Source organism: Polyodon spathula, chromosome 5 (genome assembly GCF_017654505.1).
Source record: "Polyodon spathula isolate WHYD16114869_AA chromosome 5, ASM1765450v1, whole genome shotgun sequence".
Lineage (NCBI taxonomy): Eukaryota > Metazoa > Chordata > Actinopteri > Acipenseriformes > Polyodontidae > Polyodon > Polyodon spathula.
Window position 1 is genome coordinate 59,767,720 of NC_054538.1, and position 15,133 is coordinate 59,782,852.

The following is a 15,133-nucleotide window of genomic DNA, read 5'->3' on the forward strand; positions in this document are numbered from 1 at the left end:
GGCGCCTGCGCCTCTGCACCAGTGGTGGAGAAGGGGAGGGTGACCCAGGTGTGCGGGGGAGCTCCCTGGTCACTGTGGCAGGAGGGCGGGGGGAAGAGGACCTTGGTCCACAGACGGTCTGTTGGCGCCGAGGTCGATGCTGAGGGAGCGCGCGGTCGATGCCGAGTGGTCGGTGCCGAGTCAATCTGCGTCGAGCTCGGTGCTAACAAGTAGCGCGGACGATGCAAGACTGTAGACGGCGCTGAAGGTTGGAACACTGGTGCAGAGTCAACCGGGGGCGGGTAGAAGCATGGCTGATGCCGAGCTATGTAGCTGATTTAGTCGGTGTGGGCGCCGAGGGCAAGCGCATCCGCGCTAGGAAAGCCCAAGGCTTGAGAGAGGCGAAAGGCCTGAGCTAGTCTTTTTTTTTTTTTTTTTTTTGGTTCGCTTTGGCCAATTAAATCAGCGTAGAAGACGCCGCAAGCCCGCAGGGTCTCCTTACAGCACCACAACAGCTCCCAACACGGTATAGCTAACTACTACTACTATAGCAAACAAACTAGTGACAGAGAGTAATGGCCGTGTGATGAGTCAAAGGGGTTTCGGTCTGTGATTCAGCCTCCCGACAGTAGGTGGCATCAAACCAACTCGGGACTTCCCTTACCAAGATCTCGTGACCATGGCAAAAGTCATCTTTTGAGGGGCGGCACCTTGGTGAGGGGCGGAAGTACGAGTATGTAACTTCCAGCCACTGGAGTCAAGTGAAGGAGAAGGACACGTGTCGGTTGGGGATTGGTGTTCCACTGACTACAGAGGCGGGACATTACATACTAAAGGGAACGTACTACTGTGTTCGGGGTTGGTCCGAAAGTAAAGTAGGAGGAGTAACGGGTGAAGGGAGAGACTGGTTTTGTGCAGCGGGATTTTTTGAAATACTAACATTTCTTTTGTCTTTTTTTTGTTTATGGTCACCACGAAGACAAATTAAAGACGAGTCATCAGTTTGTTTTGGATTCCACCCCTGCACTCCTTCCCTCACACCATTTTGTTTTTCGTTTGTTATTTAATCCTTTTGTTGTGTATAGAAAATAAAAATAAATTATTTTATTTCTGTACACATAAATTACTGTCTGGACATTCCATTTAATACACTCTCGCCTCACATGCCGCTTACAAAAGAGGGGTCGAAACCAGCTCTAGTCAGTAAACTGACATGAGAATTAGGCAGCAGCACGCTCAATAACGCTCAGAAGCGTGATTTTACCATGGATGAATTAAATTTGACGGTATTAGACAGACAAATCAAACAAATTCGGACAAAGAAAGCAAAAAGCAATCTGTGACCTGTCTCAGTGAAGTGAGAGAGAAAATGGTGATATGCTACTGTGAGGACATCGTTCTTCAGCAGGAGGTGGGAGGGACTTCCACCTCACAGCAGGGCCCCAGATATATTTTTTATATGTGCACAGTGATCGACTGTCGGAGAGAGCTCTTCCCATTCAGTAATGGCTGTCGTTCCATTGAAAGGGAATCAGTTTGTTCCGCAGAGTTGATGCAGTGCTGAGCATGTGTGACGTCTGTAGAGCGGCTTCCCCGTTCAGTCTTAGTTTTCTTCCAGTAAAATTGACCATTCCCGGTAGGTCAAGCCAGTCCATTAATTGAGTCTTGAAATCATCAGCTGACTTCTTTAATGACAATCCCAGGTAGTTAACTTACCTGTATGTTAATGTCCTTTAAACAATATTTGAGTCTTCTTCAAGTGTGTTAATTTTTGGGTGTTTTCTAGATGTTATTCAGTTTGCCACTCTATAATGCCCTGTGTAGGAAATATGCTACAAATTCATAGACTCCTCCCATTACTTTTTTTTTCATGCACACATTGTGTACAATTAGCATCATCTCTGCTGTCAACCCATGGCCGGAAATGGTATTGCATTTTCATACTTTACTGTGGGAAGCAGTTTCTCATGCCTTGTAAAGAAAGTTTCCACATGGAGAAAAAACACTCATTCATTTATACAAAACTGTGGTGATTACAGATGCATTTTTTAAAATGAATTATTTAATTAAAGAGTTAAAGAATGTATTTAACATAAATAAATGAACTAGAAAGTTTGTTGTTTTTTATTATTATTATTATTATTATTATTATTATTATTATTATTATTATTATTATTATTATTGTTACCTTTATATACATGTAGAAAATGTGATACAGTGGGAATTAAGTACAGTTATTAAACATGTGCTTATGTAATTAGAAAATGCAATGGTTTGGGCTAGTTATCCATTGCTTGTGGTGTGTATTTGTTTTAAAAAAATCACAGCTGAAGATGTTATGAACCAAATAGCAGATGGTAACACAAGTGTCTTTGAAGAGTCTTCAGATAATGATGTAGATTAAATTACTGCTCTACTTCAAGTCAGTCAAGTCAGTCGAATGAAATCCAGTGACAGGAAGCAAACCAGAGTTCGCAGGATATCAGCACCCCTGTCACAGACGTGAGGAGGACTTGCATGGATCAACTAGTGATGATCATAATGATCCTTGCGAACCCGCGTGAGAGAAAAGAACCTCAACGGGCACAAGCCTGGAGTTAAATGGCCAAGAGTTTGTGAGAAAACTGCATCAGACACAGTAAACACAGATCTCTGTTTTGTGTTGGAAAGGTTAAGTGGAACAGTTGAAAAGAAGCTGGATAAATTTGGGGACATCACCTACGCATATGGAAGCGAGAGGTTTGGAGTTGAAAAAAGAAAGGAAAAAGTACAAACTATTCCTGGAAAGTTTAGACGGCAGCAGAAGATTGAACACTTAGTTAGAGAAAGGAGGCAGCTGACGAAGCAATGGAGAAGAGCAGAACAAAGCCAGGAGGTACTCAATCTGTAATTCTTGATATATATTGTTTTTATACAACTGTAAGTCACCCTGGGTAAGAGTGTCTGCTAATAAATAAATAATAATAAATAAATAATAAATACATAAATAAATAAATAAATAAATAAATAAATAAATAATTGCGCAGAGCTGAGCACCTACGGAAACACTACAAAAAGAAGGAACATGCGAGAACTAACTTTTATAAAGATCCATTCAAATTTGTAAAGACGTTAATCACCAGTGAGAAAAATGGCACTCTAAAATCATCTAAGTTTGAACTACAGAGATGTCTGGATGAAACACATACAGATTCAAAAAGGTAGAAGCCTATGCCAATTCCTTCAGACATCCCACCTATCAATCCACCAGAACACCAAATGGATGACTGTGCACCTAAGTGGAAAGAAATAGAGCAAGCTGTGAAAAAAGCAAGGGCATCTCCAGGGCCTAATGGAGTTCCGTACAGATTGTACAAGAGTGCTTCAGGAGTTCTACGAATCCTGTGGAAACTGATGAAAGTAGCAAGAGAGAAACAGGATGTACCAAGAGCATGGCACCAAGCAGGTGGAGTCCTTATACCAAAAGAAAAAGATTCTACAAGCATCAATCAGTTTCACCCTATTTCCCTATTAAACATAGATGGCAAGATTTTCTTCAGCATTATTGCTTAGAGGTTTTCAACTTACCTATTAAAGAACTGCTTCATTGACACTTCAGTACAAAAAGTAGGCATTCCAGATTAGAACACGCTTAGAACACATCAGGATGATCTGGCAACAAATTCTATCAGCTAAAAAGGAGAGGAAGGAGCTCCATGTGACATTCCTGGATTTGGCTAATGCACATGGTTCAGTGCCACATGAACTTCTTTGGGCAGCATTTGATTTTTTCAGTGTACTAATGACAATAACAAATTTATTGAAAGCCTAGTTTGGAGATTTTGTTTTTCAACTTCAGAATTCAGCACTATGGCAATGCCTAGAAGTTGGAATAATGGCAGGATGCACCATTTCTTCACTGGCTTTTACCATGGCAATGGAAGTAATTATTAGGGCATCAAAATGGGTAGTGGGAGGAGAGAGCTTGGCTTCTGGAATGCGACTACCACCAATTCGAGCATACATGGATGACATGACAACCATGACTACAACAGTAGCCTGGCCTAATCGGTTACTGGGCAAATTAACCAATAATATCGAATGGGCATGAATGCAATTCAAGCCCACTAAATCAAGGAGCATCTCTATAATTAAAGGTAAAGTAGTAGATAAAAGGTTCAACATTAATGGTGAGACAATTCTGAGAAGCCAATGAAAAGTCTTGGGATAGTATGACGGGGATCTAAAGGACATAGTTTGTGTGGGAGAAGTGAGATAAAAAGCAGTGGAAGGGTTGAAGAGCATAGAAACCAGCGCTTTACCAGGCAAACTGAAACTTTGGTGCTTTCAGTTTGGTCTACTGCCAAGGCTGCTGTGGCCACTGACTGACAAGCTCAACAGAGGAAGCAGGAGGAGAGGATGGTGTGTGTAAAGGCCATTTCCCAGGCCAAGCAGGGAGAATGGATGAGATGTAAGAGTGTGGAACAATGCAAGATCGGCAGGCAGGACCTATGGTGAGTGGAACAGAACAGGATCAATTTCCCTATCAGATCAACATATAATGTTCGCCCATCACCACAGAACCTAAATCTCTAGGTGGGTGAGGATCCCTCATGTCCTTTGTGTTCATCACATGCAACAATAAAGCACATTTTGACAGGATTTAAGGTGGGTCTTAGCCAGGGATGGTTTACTTGGCACCATGACCAGGTGCTATGATGTTTGGCTTTAGCACTGGAAGACAAGCGTAGCATGACCAATAAGTTTCCACCAGTTACATCAAAGCATTACACACAAAAGACAATATTCCTCTGTCCAGGAGAGCAACCATCAAGAAAAGATGTTAAAACTACGCCTCGCCCAGGACAACTGGAAGCTGCTAGAGACTGGAAAATGCTGGCAAAAATGGCTTATTTTCCACCTGAGATTGCCACTACTAACCTTCGACCAGACATTGTCTTGTGGTCCGGATCAGCACACCTTGTTCATCTGGTAGAGTTAACAGTGCCATGGGAGGATGCTGTGGATGAGGTGTATGAGAGGAAGAAACTTCGGGAAGCTCAACTAGCTTCTGAAGCGGAACAGCGAGGATGGAGAGTCCAGGTTTACCCAGTGGAGGTGGGTTGTCAAGGATTTGTGGCACACTCTAAAACCCGGTTTCTCAGAGATGTCGGGTTGAGTGGCCAACAGTTGCATCGCACAGTGAAGAACTTATCTGAAGCAGCAGAAAGGAGCAGCAACCGGCTGTGGATGAGACAGAAAGATTTTTTTCTGTGTCTGGGCATGTGACAGAAAGACAATGATTCTTGGTGGTAAATCTCCCTCCCGACTTGTGAGGGCCCTAAGTAAATGGAACAGAATACTCTGGACTACTTGACCTGACACTTCGTTCCAAGGGTTAAAAGGAAGACGGTCATGTAGAAAAGAGACAGAGCTTCGGTACACTAACTCATTGACCCGGAAGGTAAATAATGTGGCAGCCACACATTACAGGAGCTGCTGCAATCATTTACTAAATAGGGGTAGAAGCGATGTATCTGTTCCTTCGCTTTGGTTACGAGAAATAACCCGGAAGGACCTGTGCAGTATTCTGATAATGTTTGTTTTGTCTTGTCTATAATTGTTGCTTGTATATTAATAGACGGCTAACACGTTCCGGAGCTGTTGCTAAGGGCCAGTACAAAACCCAGAACAGCACTACACTATTGTCACACATTAAACTGTTTGGTCATCAGATCTGGATTTTATAATAAAAGTACTTTTCTAACTGGATTACTGTTCGTTGTCTGTTCATTGCACACTGCATCACTCCTGCACCTGTACACAATCAACCACTTTGCCACAGGGTGTTATAGGGTTAAAATGTTACGTTCTGCCTTCTGACATATAATTTGTTTGGTTATTTGCTGGTTGGTTTTAGCAGTGTTGCAGTAAAGTTATTAAAGGCAAGCTACCTTTTCTAAGACTGACTGTACAAACTCATTCTAAAACAAAGACAGCTTCTTGGTCGCCCTTGAAGTTTTCCAAACTTATAATATATCTCATTTCTCACAATAACTATATTGAACGACTGGCAATTCTTGGAGTCAAACTTGGTCAAGCCTGTGGGTCTCACTTATTGGCATAGCTGTGGTTACCGAGCTAGGCTCACTCCCTTTTACCTCATTAATTACAATTTTGCAGGTTCAGTATAATACAAAATAAATTTAAAACACAAAGAATAAAAGGCCACTCATTATCTTTCTGGTTGTCATAGAGACAAGGCCAGCTGACTCCAAAGTCCAGACCTATATGCTGAACCCTATTAACCTGCTATGTTCCTATAGTGAACATGAAGGTAGCTGATTTAATTGAAAAAAAATCTGATTAGATTTATTAACAATATTAATGACCCTCCTTTTTGTGCTAAGAATGTTTTGGTTTCTTGTTTTTTTTTTGTTTTGTTTGTTAATTCTGGATATTCTAATATTTCAAGTACAACCCACTATAGTTAAATTGCTGCATCCTGGTATCTTTGCTGTAGGTCACATTGTCTGAATGTGGCTGGATCACTGGAGTCAGTTTGAACTACAAATATGAGTCTCTATTGAATTAATTTAAAAAGCAACAGACTTAAATACCACCCTCTTTAAATCATTCAAGTATTAACCTTCCTAATATTTTTCAAAACCATAAATAAACTAAAGGGACTCATATGAACTGTTGGATGTTTCATTTTTATAACTTTGGGCTTTTTATTAATTATGTAAACATTGGCTGCATTTAGGTCCATCCCCATTCAGATTAGTGAGTTAATGGAATTTCTTTGAAATATCTGCAGATTCCAGACTGAGTAATAAAACACAAGCAAAGAACAAAAAAAAAAAAAAAAAACTTAAATATACATCAGGAATAACCTTTGGAAGCACACTTTAATTACATTAGTAACTTTTTGCTTCTTTGTTATCCTCCCACTATAAATAAAATGTATATAAAGGTTTTCTTTAACACATTAAATTCATATCTCCAATTATCTTATTATTGGTTTTCTTATTGCACTATAAACAGTTACATAGATGTATATTTTAAAGTACAAATATTAAATAATATAACAAACTTGTAATTATCTGCTGAGCTACCTACAGAGTCATAGCACACTCAAGTGGCTATAGAGAGTACTACCACTTGGTATACTTGGTATACTGTAGTTATAATTATAACACGAATTGATAGACTGCTTTTTCCTTAGGGGTGCTAAAGATAAAGACAAATCTAAAACAAGTATGTCAATAACATACATCCCCACCACAGCAGTACATTTCACATCATAGCTATCAGCATGACAATAAAGTTGATGACCATGAGATATATCAACAGTATTTACAGACTATTACAGCATGTTATAGTGCTTAATACTGTAACATGCACGGGTGGGGCTCATAACACCAAAATGAGAGCTGAGGGTCTTTGTTTCCACCCAGCCGGATTATGGAGGTGCACACCCTCGTTAGCCCTGAGAGCCAATTACCAGCCTGGTTGCTTATTGACGGGTCCTCTTAGAGCAGTGCTTCTCAAACTCGGTCCTTGGGAGACCCTGTGGCTGCTGGTTTTCATTCCAACCGTGTTCTCAATTATTTAACTATACCCTTAATTGAATGATAATTTGCTTAATTAGACCTTATTACTTGTTTTTAGCTATTGAACAATTGCATATTTCAAGTTAGCTATAACATTTGATAAGTAACTTGAACTACAACTGTTTAAGAGATGGAAACAAGTAAAAAGGTCTAATTAAGCAAATTATCAGTTCAATTAAGGGTCTAGTTAAGTAATTGAGAGCTTGGTTAGAATAAAAACCAGCAGCCACAGGGGGTCCCCAGGACCGAGTTTGGGAAGCCCTGCCTTAGAGCTCTAAGGGGAGTGACGGAGCGGAAACACAGGATTGCTGCTGGTGGTTGGTCAGAGAGACTGGAGGAGGGGCCGGGACTAGCGAGGTTTATAAGACTGGGGAGAAGTTATGTTTGTGCTATGTGAAGGGACAAGAACTGTGAAGGAGCTCCGTGTAGGTTAATCAGTAGCAAAATATAGTTACTGCACGGTTTGTTGCCAATAGCAACCATTTAATTCCTGTGGCAGCACCTTGTTGTATTGTTGTAATTCGTGCATCTGTCGGTGCAAATAAACGTCATGTTTTGTCTCTTAAGTCGCTGTGATTTTGAGTATGCTACAATATGAACTAGCAATGAAAAGTTTATTCACAATTTGCTAATAGATATATGTACAGTAAGTGTGTGATGGCGTACCCCCGTCCTTGGGTGTATTATGGGTTGTTTTGTATGGTGTGGGTTATGTAGCACAGGTGATTTAAAATGTACTGTATATTGGTATGTGGGCATGTGGATTGCACAATCACTTCACACACAGACTGTGCCGGGGCCAGATTGAATGATTAGCAAGTCCTGGCACAGCTGCTTAAAAGAGGCACAGTTCTCTCACTCGGGGTTGGTGTGTACAGGGAGAAAGAATGGGAGATAAATAAATATAGAAGAAAACAATTGCTACTCATGCTGACATAACTCAGCACGATACTTGTTTGGTTAGTGTTCCCTGTGTTTTGTATATGTCTGTCTGTTTGGCCATTGAGCCATTGCATTGTGATGACGAATGTGTTGATCAAATTCACTCCAAACATGCTAGATTGATATCCGGGGATTGCTGTGGCCATGAAATACATTTGATCTCTGTCATTCACCTCAAATCATAGTAGCCATTGGCATAAGTGTACAGGTGCAGCATTGTTGGGTGGACTTGATACTGCATTCATTTGGCATTCCAGAGAGAAATAGGGCATACCATGAGATCTTACCTCACACCAGGTCGATGCCAAACTCAATCATCAAGACAAGTCCTAATAAATTGGCCAGACAGTGTACATCTACGTTATGAAAACATGTTACATCAAAATAATAAAAATTTAAACACATTGCATCTGTTACAAAGTCAAACATGTGGTTTTGCTGAGAGCCTCTTATTGGGATTGTATACCTTTATCACAGAAAAAAAAGAGTTATTTCATGCGCATAACAATTTCAGTTTGCCACAACTGATATGCACAATGTCCTTAATTCCTGGAATGATAACATAACGTATATTGGAAACAATGTATTTTAGATTTCACTTTTATTAGTTAGTCAACTGTAAATAACTAGCATACTAACATGTTAACAATTGTGTTTCATTGTTTAACGGTTAGGTAATCAATTCTGAGTCACATCAGTGCAGTTGTTCAAAGGCAAAGTTTATAAATATATTAACATGCTAGTAAGCTAGTTACAAACAGTTAATAATTAAAAAGGTGACCAGCATAATTTCAAAGCACTTACTTCAATTCGTAATTAAGTTCAGTTTTGAAAGGAGAAAAATCCATGTTATAGACAGAATGAAAAACAAGCAACATTAAAGTGATTAAGAGACCTTGGTGTATATTCAGCTGATCCAGCACTGTCTGGTCCTAAAACAGCCATCACTGAAATCATAAAGGAGTCAAAAATGACTCTTTATGATAGCTAAGTGGTCTAACAGTGCAGGTGAGCTTCTTCTATTTCTGTAACAGGGAGTCGTTTTTATTGATTTGCAGGGTGGATGTAGTCAATTGAGTTATATTCCGTAATTTGGTTCTAGTTTTGAAAAATAAACAGACATGTTTCCTGCAAGGAGTTGATTAAACTGGAGTGAGTAAATGCATTACAGCTTTTTAAAAGGTTTAAAAAAAATGTTTAATTTTAAAAATGTGTTGCTTTTTCTAATTACAGTATATTATGGCTGTGATTTTAAATTTGCAAAAATGATTTAAAAAAAAAAGTATTTTACTGATAAAAATAGCAAAGATCATTTGGCTGCTTAATTGCTGGCCACAATAACATAAAAAAGTATTGCAAACTCGCAGAGCTTGGGAGTTGAAATATTTTTTTGTACACTGTTATCCCTCAGAGAGATGCTTCTTTTGACACTCATAATCTACAACTGCAGTGATATCTTTTTTTTTCTGAAAGGATCAATCATAACATACACCGTAATACAACATGAACACATTCAAATTTATAATGTAAAAACAGAACATAGGGTGTAGAATGTAGAACTTGGTTTTACTATTAGGTCCTAGTGACGGTTCTTTTGAGAATTTATAATTGTGGTAGATATTAAATATTTACCTGGCACCCCAGAAAATAAACTGTTACAATTGCTAATTATCAACAAGCAGTTATATCTGACAACAGGGTTTATTAGTCTGGACAACTAATAGGACAACAGGAATATTAGTCTGTATTCAGCCTTTATTTTGCAGGTGATGAGAATCAACAGAATATATACATTTTGGATACTCAGATGGTAGCATGACTGAACCGTTCATTTAATGACTGGGAAAACTTCCAGATTACACAATTTTTTGTACAACTAACTAGGTGCAATGCTACAGTTTGCATTGCAAAATGCCGGCCAGCTCATTATAGAATGGTGTTTACTTGTATAATATCTATTACTCCAAGGATCTTGGCTCGCTTGGGATAGCTTTGGTTCACAGTTTAATGATGAGATATAATGAGCCAGACCCTGCGCTCTGTCCTTCTCAGACTGTGCCAAATGAATCACTGTTCGTTTACTGAGAAGACATCTGACATTAAATCCATAATGAACAAAACAATAGACTGGAGGTTAACTACACTGCTGCATAAGAAGCTCAGGCAAGCATAGTGTCAGAAACCGGGCAGTGCCGGGAAGCCATCAAAAAGGCAAACAGAATGCATGGATATATAGTCAAAAGAGTACAAATCAGGTTGTATAATGCACTGGCGAGACCGCAATTTCATTAGCTTTAGTTCCAGTCCCTCAATTAAAAATTAATTTTTGAGAGGTAAAAAAAAAGGTATAGGTGATGAAGATATGTTGAAGGCACTGAATATATTCAGCCTAGAAAAATTCAAAGAGCAGCACAGATACCAAGACCCGAGGCTGGATAGCAATTGAGAGGACATAAGATAGAAAGTAGAAAGTAGAAAGAGTTTTTTTTACTCAGTGAGTGTATGTAACTGGCTATCAAGACACTTGTTGCAGCTGAATAATTGGGATCCTTTAAGCACCAACTAGACAAAGTTCTGGGGTCATTCAGCAGCTGTACTACAGTAAGAACACTGCAAGCATAGATGGGCCGAACAGCCTACATTCTTTCAGAATTCTTATGATGTTCTAATATGCATAGTACATGCATGGGGAACCTAAAAATAACAGGGCAAATACACCATGGTAAACTTTCATATGGGAAATGTTTAATTACAGATCTGGGGACTGGGTGGGCCTTGTGAGTGCTGGTTTATGTTCCTATAACACTCACAAACAAGCACGTCAACCATCAGGGTAAAAGTAAACCATTGTAGGCTAAGTAAATGAGAATGGAGTCAACAGCTTCCTGACCTGGATGCAGGAGGTGATTGTGTTGACTGTCAAGAGCAACCCCATTATATATATTGAGCTCTATCAGCCAATACATTTTATAAGGATGCATTCTTCAGATTGAGCCAATTGCTGTCTAAGATTGAATTCTGCATTTTACAGTGTAATTATAAAGTGCAGTTTCTGCTGCTTTTGTGAAAAAAAAAAAAAAAAAACATTCACCACCCAGAAATAAACTTTGCAGGTGGATGCACTAAATGATGAGAAACACATAAACAGTCACACTGTATCTGTTAAAGTGAAATATGCTAGAAAATATTTAGGTAATATGGGCTTACATACGTGTGTAAAAAAAAAAAACAAGTAGCTTTAGTAGGCAAATGCTGTCTACTTTGGAATATGTTTTTTTGTTTGTTTTTGTTTGTTTTTTTTAATGAAAATGTATTTTTAAAACTATATCATATAGCCTACAGACAGAACGTATATATATGCACTAACCTAAATACTTACAACTAAATTGTATCACACGCCATGGGTATTTCTTTTTTCCCCAGATTTAGCACGCCAGTTGACCGCCACTTCTTCATCTCGCTTCATTAGTCAGCTTTATCGGTTTAACATCTTTTAAGTCAGATATGTGACATATGTGGGACGATTTCTCAAAATAGAAATCCAAAGGAACAAAACGCGCGACTCGTCTTCGTTTTGTCCATTTCTTTGTCCACTTATCCAGATCAGCCTCAAATTAAAACCGCCGTTACCGTTTAGCACAAGAAGATGTTTGCTCGCGCCACAGTGACAAATGCAACCCGCGAGGGCAGAGATGCACTCTTCGCTTATTCCCGCCCAAGGACACATACTGAAGTAATTAACTCTAATCCATGTTATTATTATTATTATTATTATTATTATTATTATTATTATTATTATTATTATTATTATTTCTGCCATTGTACTGCACTGCACTCATAATACAGAACAGATAATGTAAACATTTCATATTTCCATTACAGCATATATTTCACATTCACAGTACACAAATAACATTACTGCAATAATATGGCAATAAGTTGTTAAACTGCGTATATACTCCATGTATACTGAAGTTGTACTGTAGCAGAAAATACATAACTGCAGTACTACAGATGTACTCCGTGTATACTGCAGTAATGCTGCACTTGTGCTGCAGTACACATAAATAACTGCAGCACAACTGCATTGTACTACCGTTAACTGCAGTATAACTGCATCAGTACTGCAGTTTATTTTTGTAAGGGTATTTATGTTATTTCATTAACTGTCTAAAATGGCCACTGTTCATCAGAAGGTTGGATTCCATTATTAAGAGTGTAGTGGTTAAACGTTTTGATGTCTAGACACTGATGAAGGTTACCTGCTGAAACCATGGTGGGAATAAGAGAATGTGTTAACCAAGGTTTCCCATCTGCTCTGATTCTGAATCTCATCTGTACTATCTGGCTATGTCACCATCAGAGGTCTGTGTAGCAGTGAAATAATTGACCACTGTATTTTTCACTGGGGTCTTATTTCTCAGGGTCATAAATAAAGATGAACACTCATATTCTTTGTGTATATAAAAGTGTCCTCTGAGTCATCTTCAATTGATGTTCATAATCCAAATACCTTTTCTGCAGTTGTTTTATATATTAAGAAATACAGAAAGAAAGAAAAAAATCTAAATAGATACACTTAGTTTATTTCTGGCCTTTAAACCTTAACTGCTCACTAATTAATTGAAATAATTGAAACAACTAAATAGTGTATAAATCTGGTTAACAAAAAGCTAAATAAATAAAACAACTAATGAGTAATGATATACGCTAGAGGATCCTGTAGTGTACATTGACCAACATAGGAACTAATATCACAGCAAGCTGTGATTGCAATGTGGTATTTTTTGGAAACTAAAAAAATTAATGAGTGATTATCAAAGTGGCTTTCATAAGAATAGATCGACGACAGATCAGTTGGTAAGATTGTCTATTGAAGTCAAGGAAGCATTAAGTGAGAATGAGGTGGTTGGGGCAGTTTTTATTGACATAGAGAAAGCATATGATATGGTCTGGAAAGAAGGCTTAATATATAAAATAGCATCATTGGGGATAAAAGGGAAGACTTTGTGATGGATCAGAGAGTTTCTGAAGGAAAGGTGATTTAAAGTAAAAATTAAGGGAAGTTCTCTGAAAGATTTGAGATGCAAAATGGAACTCCTCAAGGAAGTGTTATCAGTCCGCTGCTATTTAATATTATGATAAATGATTTAGCTGAGAATATTTTAGTAGGATCGAAGGTATCGGTGGGTTTGTTTGCTGATGATGGGGTTATTTATAAAAGAAATAAACATATTGAAATAGTTAGGCGGGAATTGCAGGAGGCATTGAATAATCTGGGAAAATGGTCGAATAAATGGGGCTTTAAAATATCAGTAACAAAAACAGAGGTGTTGTTATTGTCATGAAGGAGAAGAGCAGGAGAAGTTAAATTTATTATACCAAGATAAGATTCTTAAAGAGGTGGAGGAATTTAGATAGTTGGGAGTGTGGTTTGATAAGAAATTAACTTGGGGCAAACAAATAAATACTATAATAGATAAATGTAATGGAAGGATAAATAATCTAAGAAGTATTTCAGGAAAGAGTCGGGGAGCAAATAAAACTAGTATGCTGATAATATACAGAGGGTTAATTAGGAGTGTAATAGATTATGGAAGTCAGAGTCTTGTGGGAAACTGTAAAAGTAAGATGGAAAAACTGGATAATTTGCAAGCTAAAGCAATAATGGTATGCATAGGAGCTATGAAATCTGCTCCAATAAATGCAATTTGATAAATTTTGTTAAATTTGATGCCATCGGAATTAAGGAGAAAATGTTGGGGCATGCGGGTGTATTGGATGCAAAAATGGATAAAGGAATTGGTAATTGAAAATCTGAAGTTAGTAGAGAATGTTAATATAAATGTGTTACCGGGAATGTTGGTGGAAAAACCAAATTGTTATATAGAATGAAGTGAGCAAGTGAAGAAAGGAGGGGAAAATGGAGTTGAAAAGAGTCAAGCTTTTGTATCGGAGAAGAGAGTGGATGCACTATGAATATAAAACAGGAAGAGTGGCAATGGTGTATTATATCCCAGAATTGGATATTTGTAAAATAGCAAGGATATCAGACCATGTATCAGTGTATGCTGCAGAAATGGTAGCTATACTATTTGCAAGAGTTAAAATAACTGAAATAAAGCCTAAAAAAGTGGTCATATTTTCTGATTCTTTAAGTGTACTTATTGCATTAAAAGGGGAGTATATGAAAAGAAGAGATATAATGTTTGAAATAATGCAACAATATAAGGAATGTACAGTAATGGGGATTTTAGTTTGGATTCCTGGTCACTCTGGCATTCTGGGCAATGAGATGGTAGATTTTGCAGCAAAAAATGGGTTAAAAGAGAGGAGATTGATTTGGTTATTCCGCTGGTTTCTCAGGAAATGGGAGTCTATGTGAAAAAAAATGATAGTAAAAGACTGGCAGGAGAGTTGGGATGAAAGCATAAAAGGAAGGTTTTGTCATAGTATCCAGAAAGAGGTGAATAATAGTTGGGTGAATAAAGGATTGGGAAAAAAAGAGGAAAGAGCGTTGGACATGTTAAGGATTGGGCATAGATCTTTAAATGAACACATATTAAGACTGGGGAAGCATGAAGATAGAAAGTGTGAAAAATGTAAAGTTGCAGGAA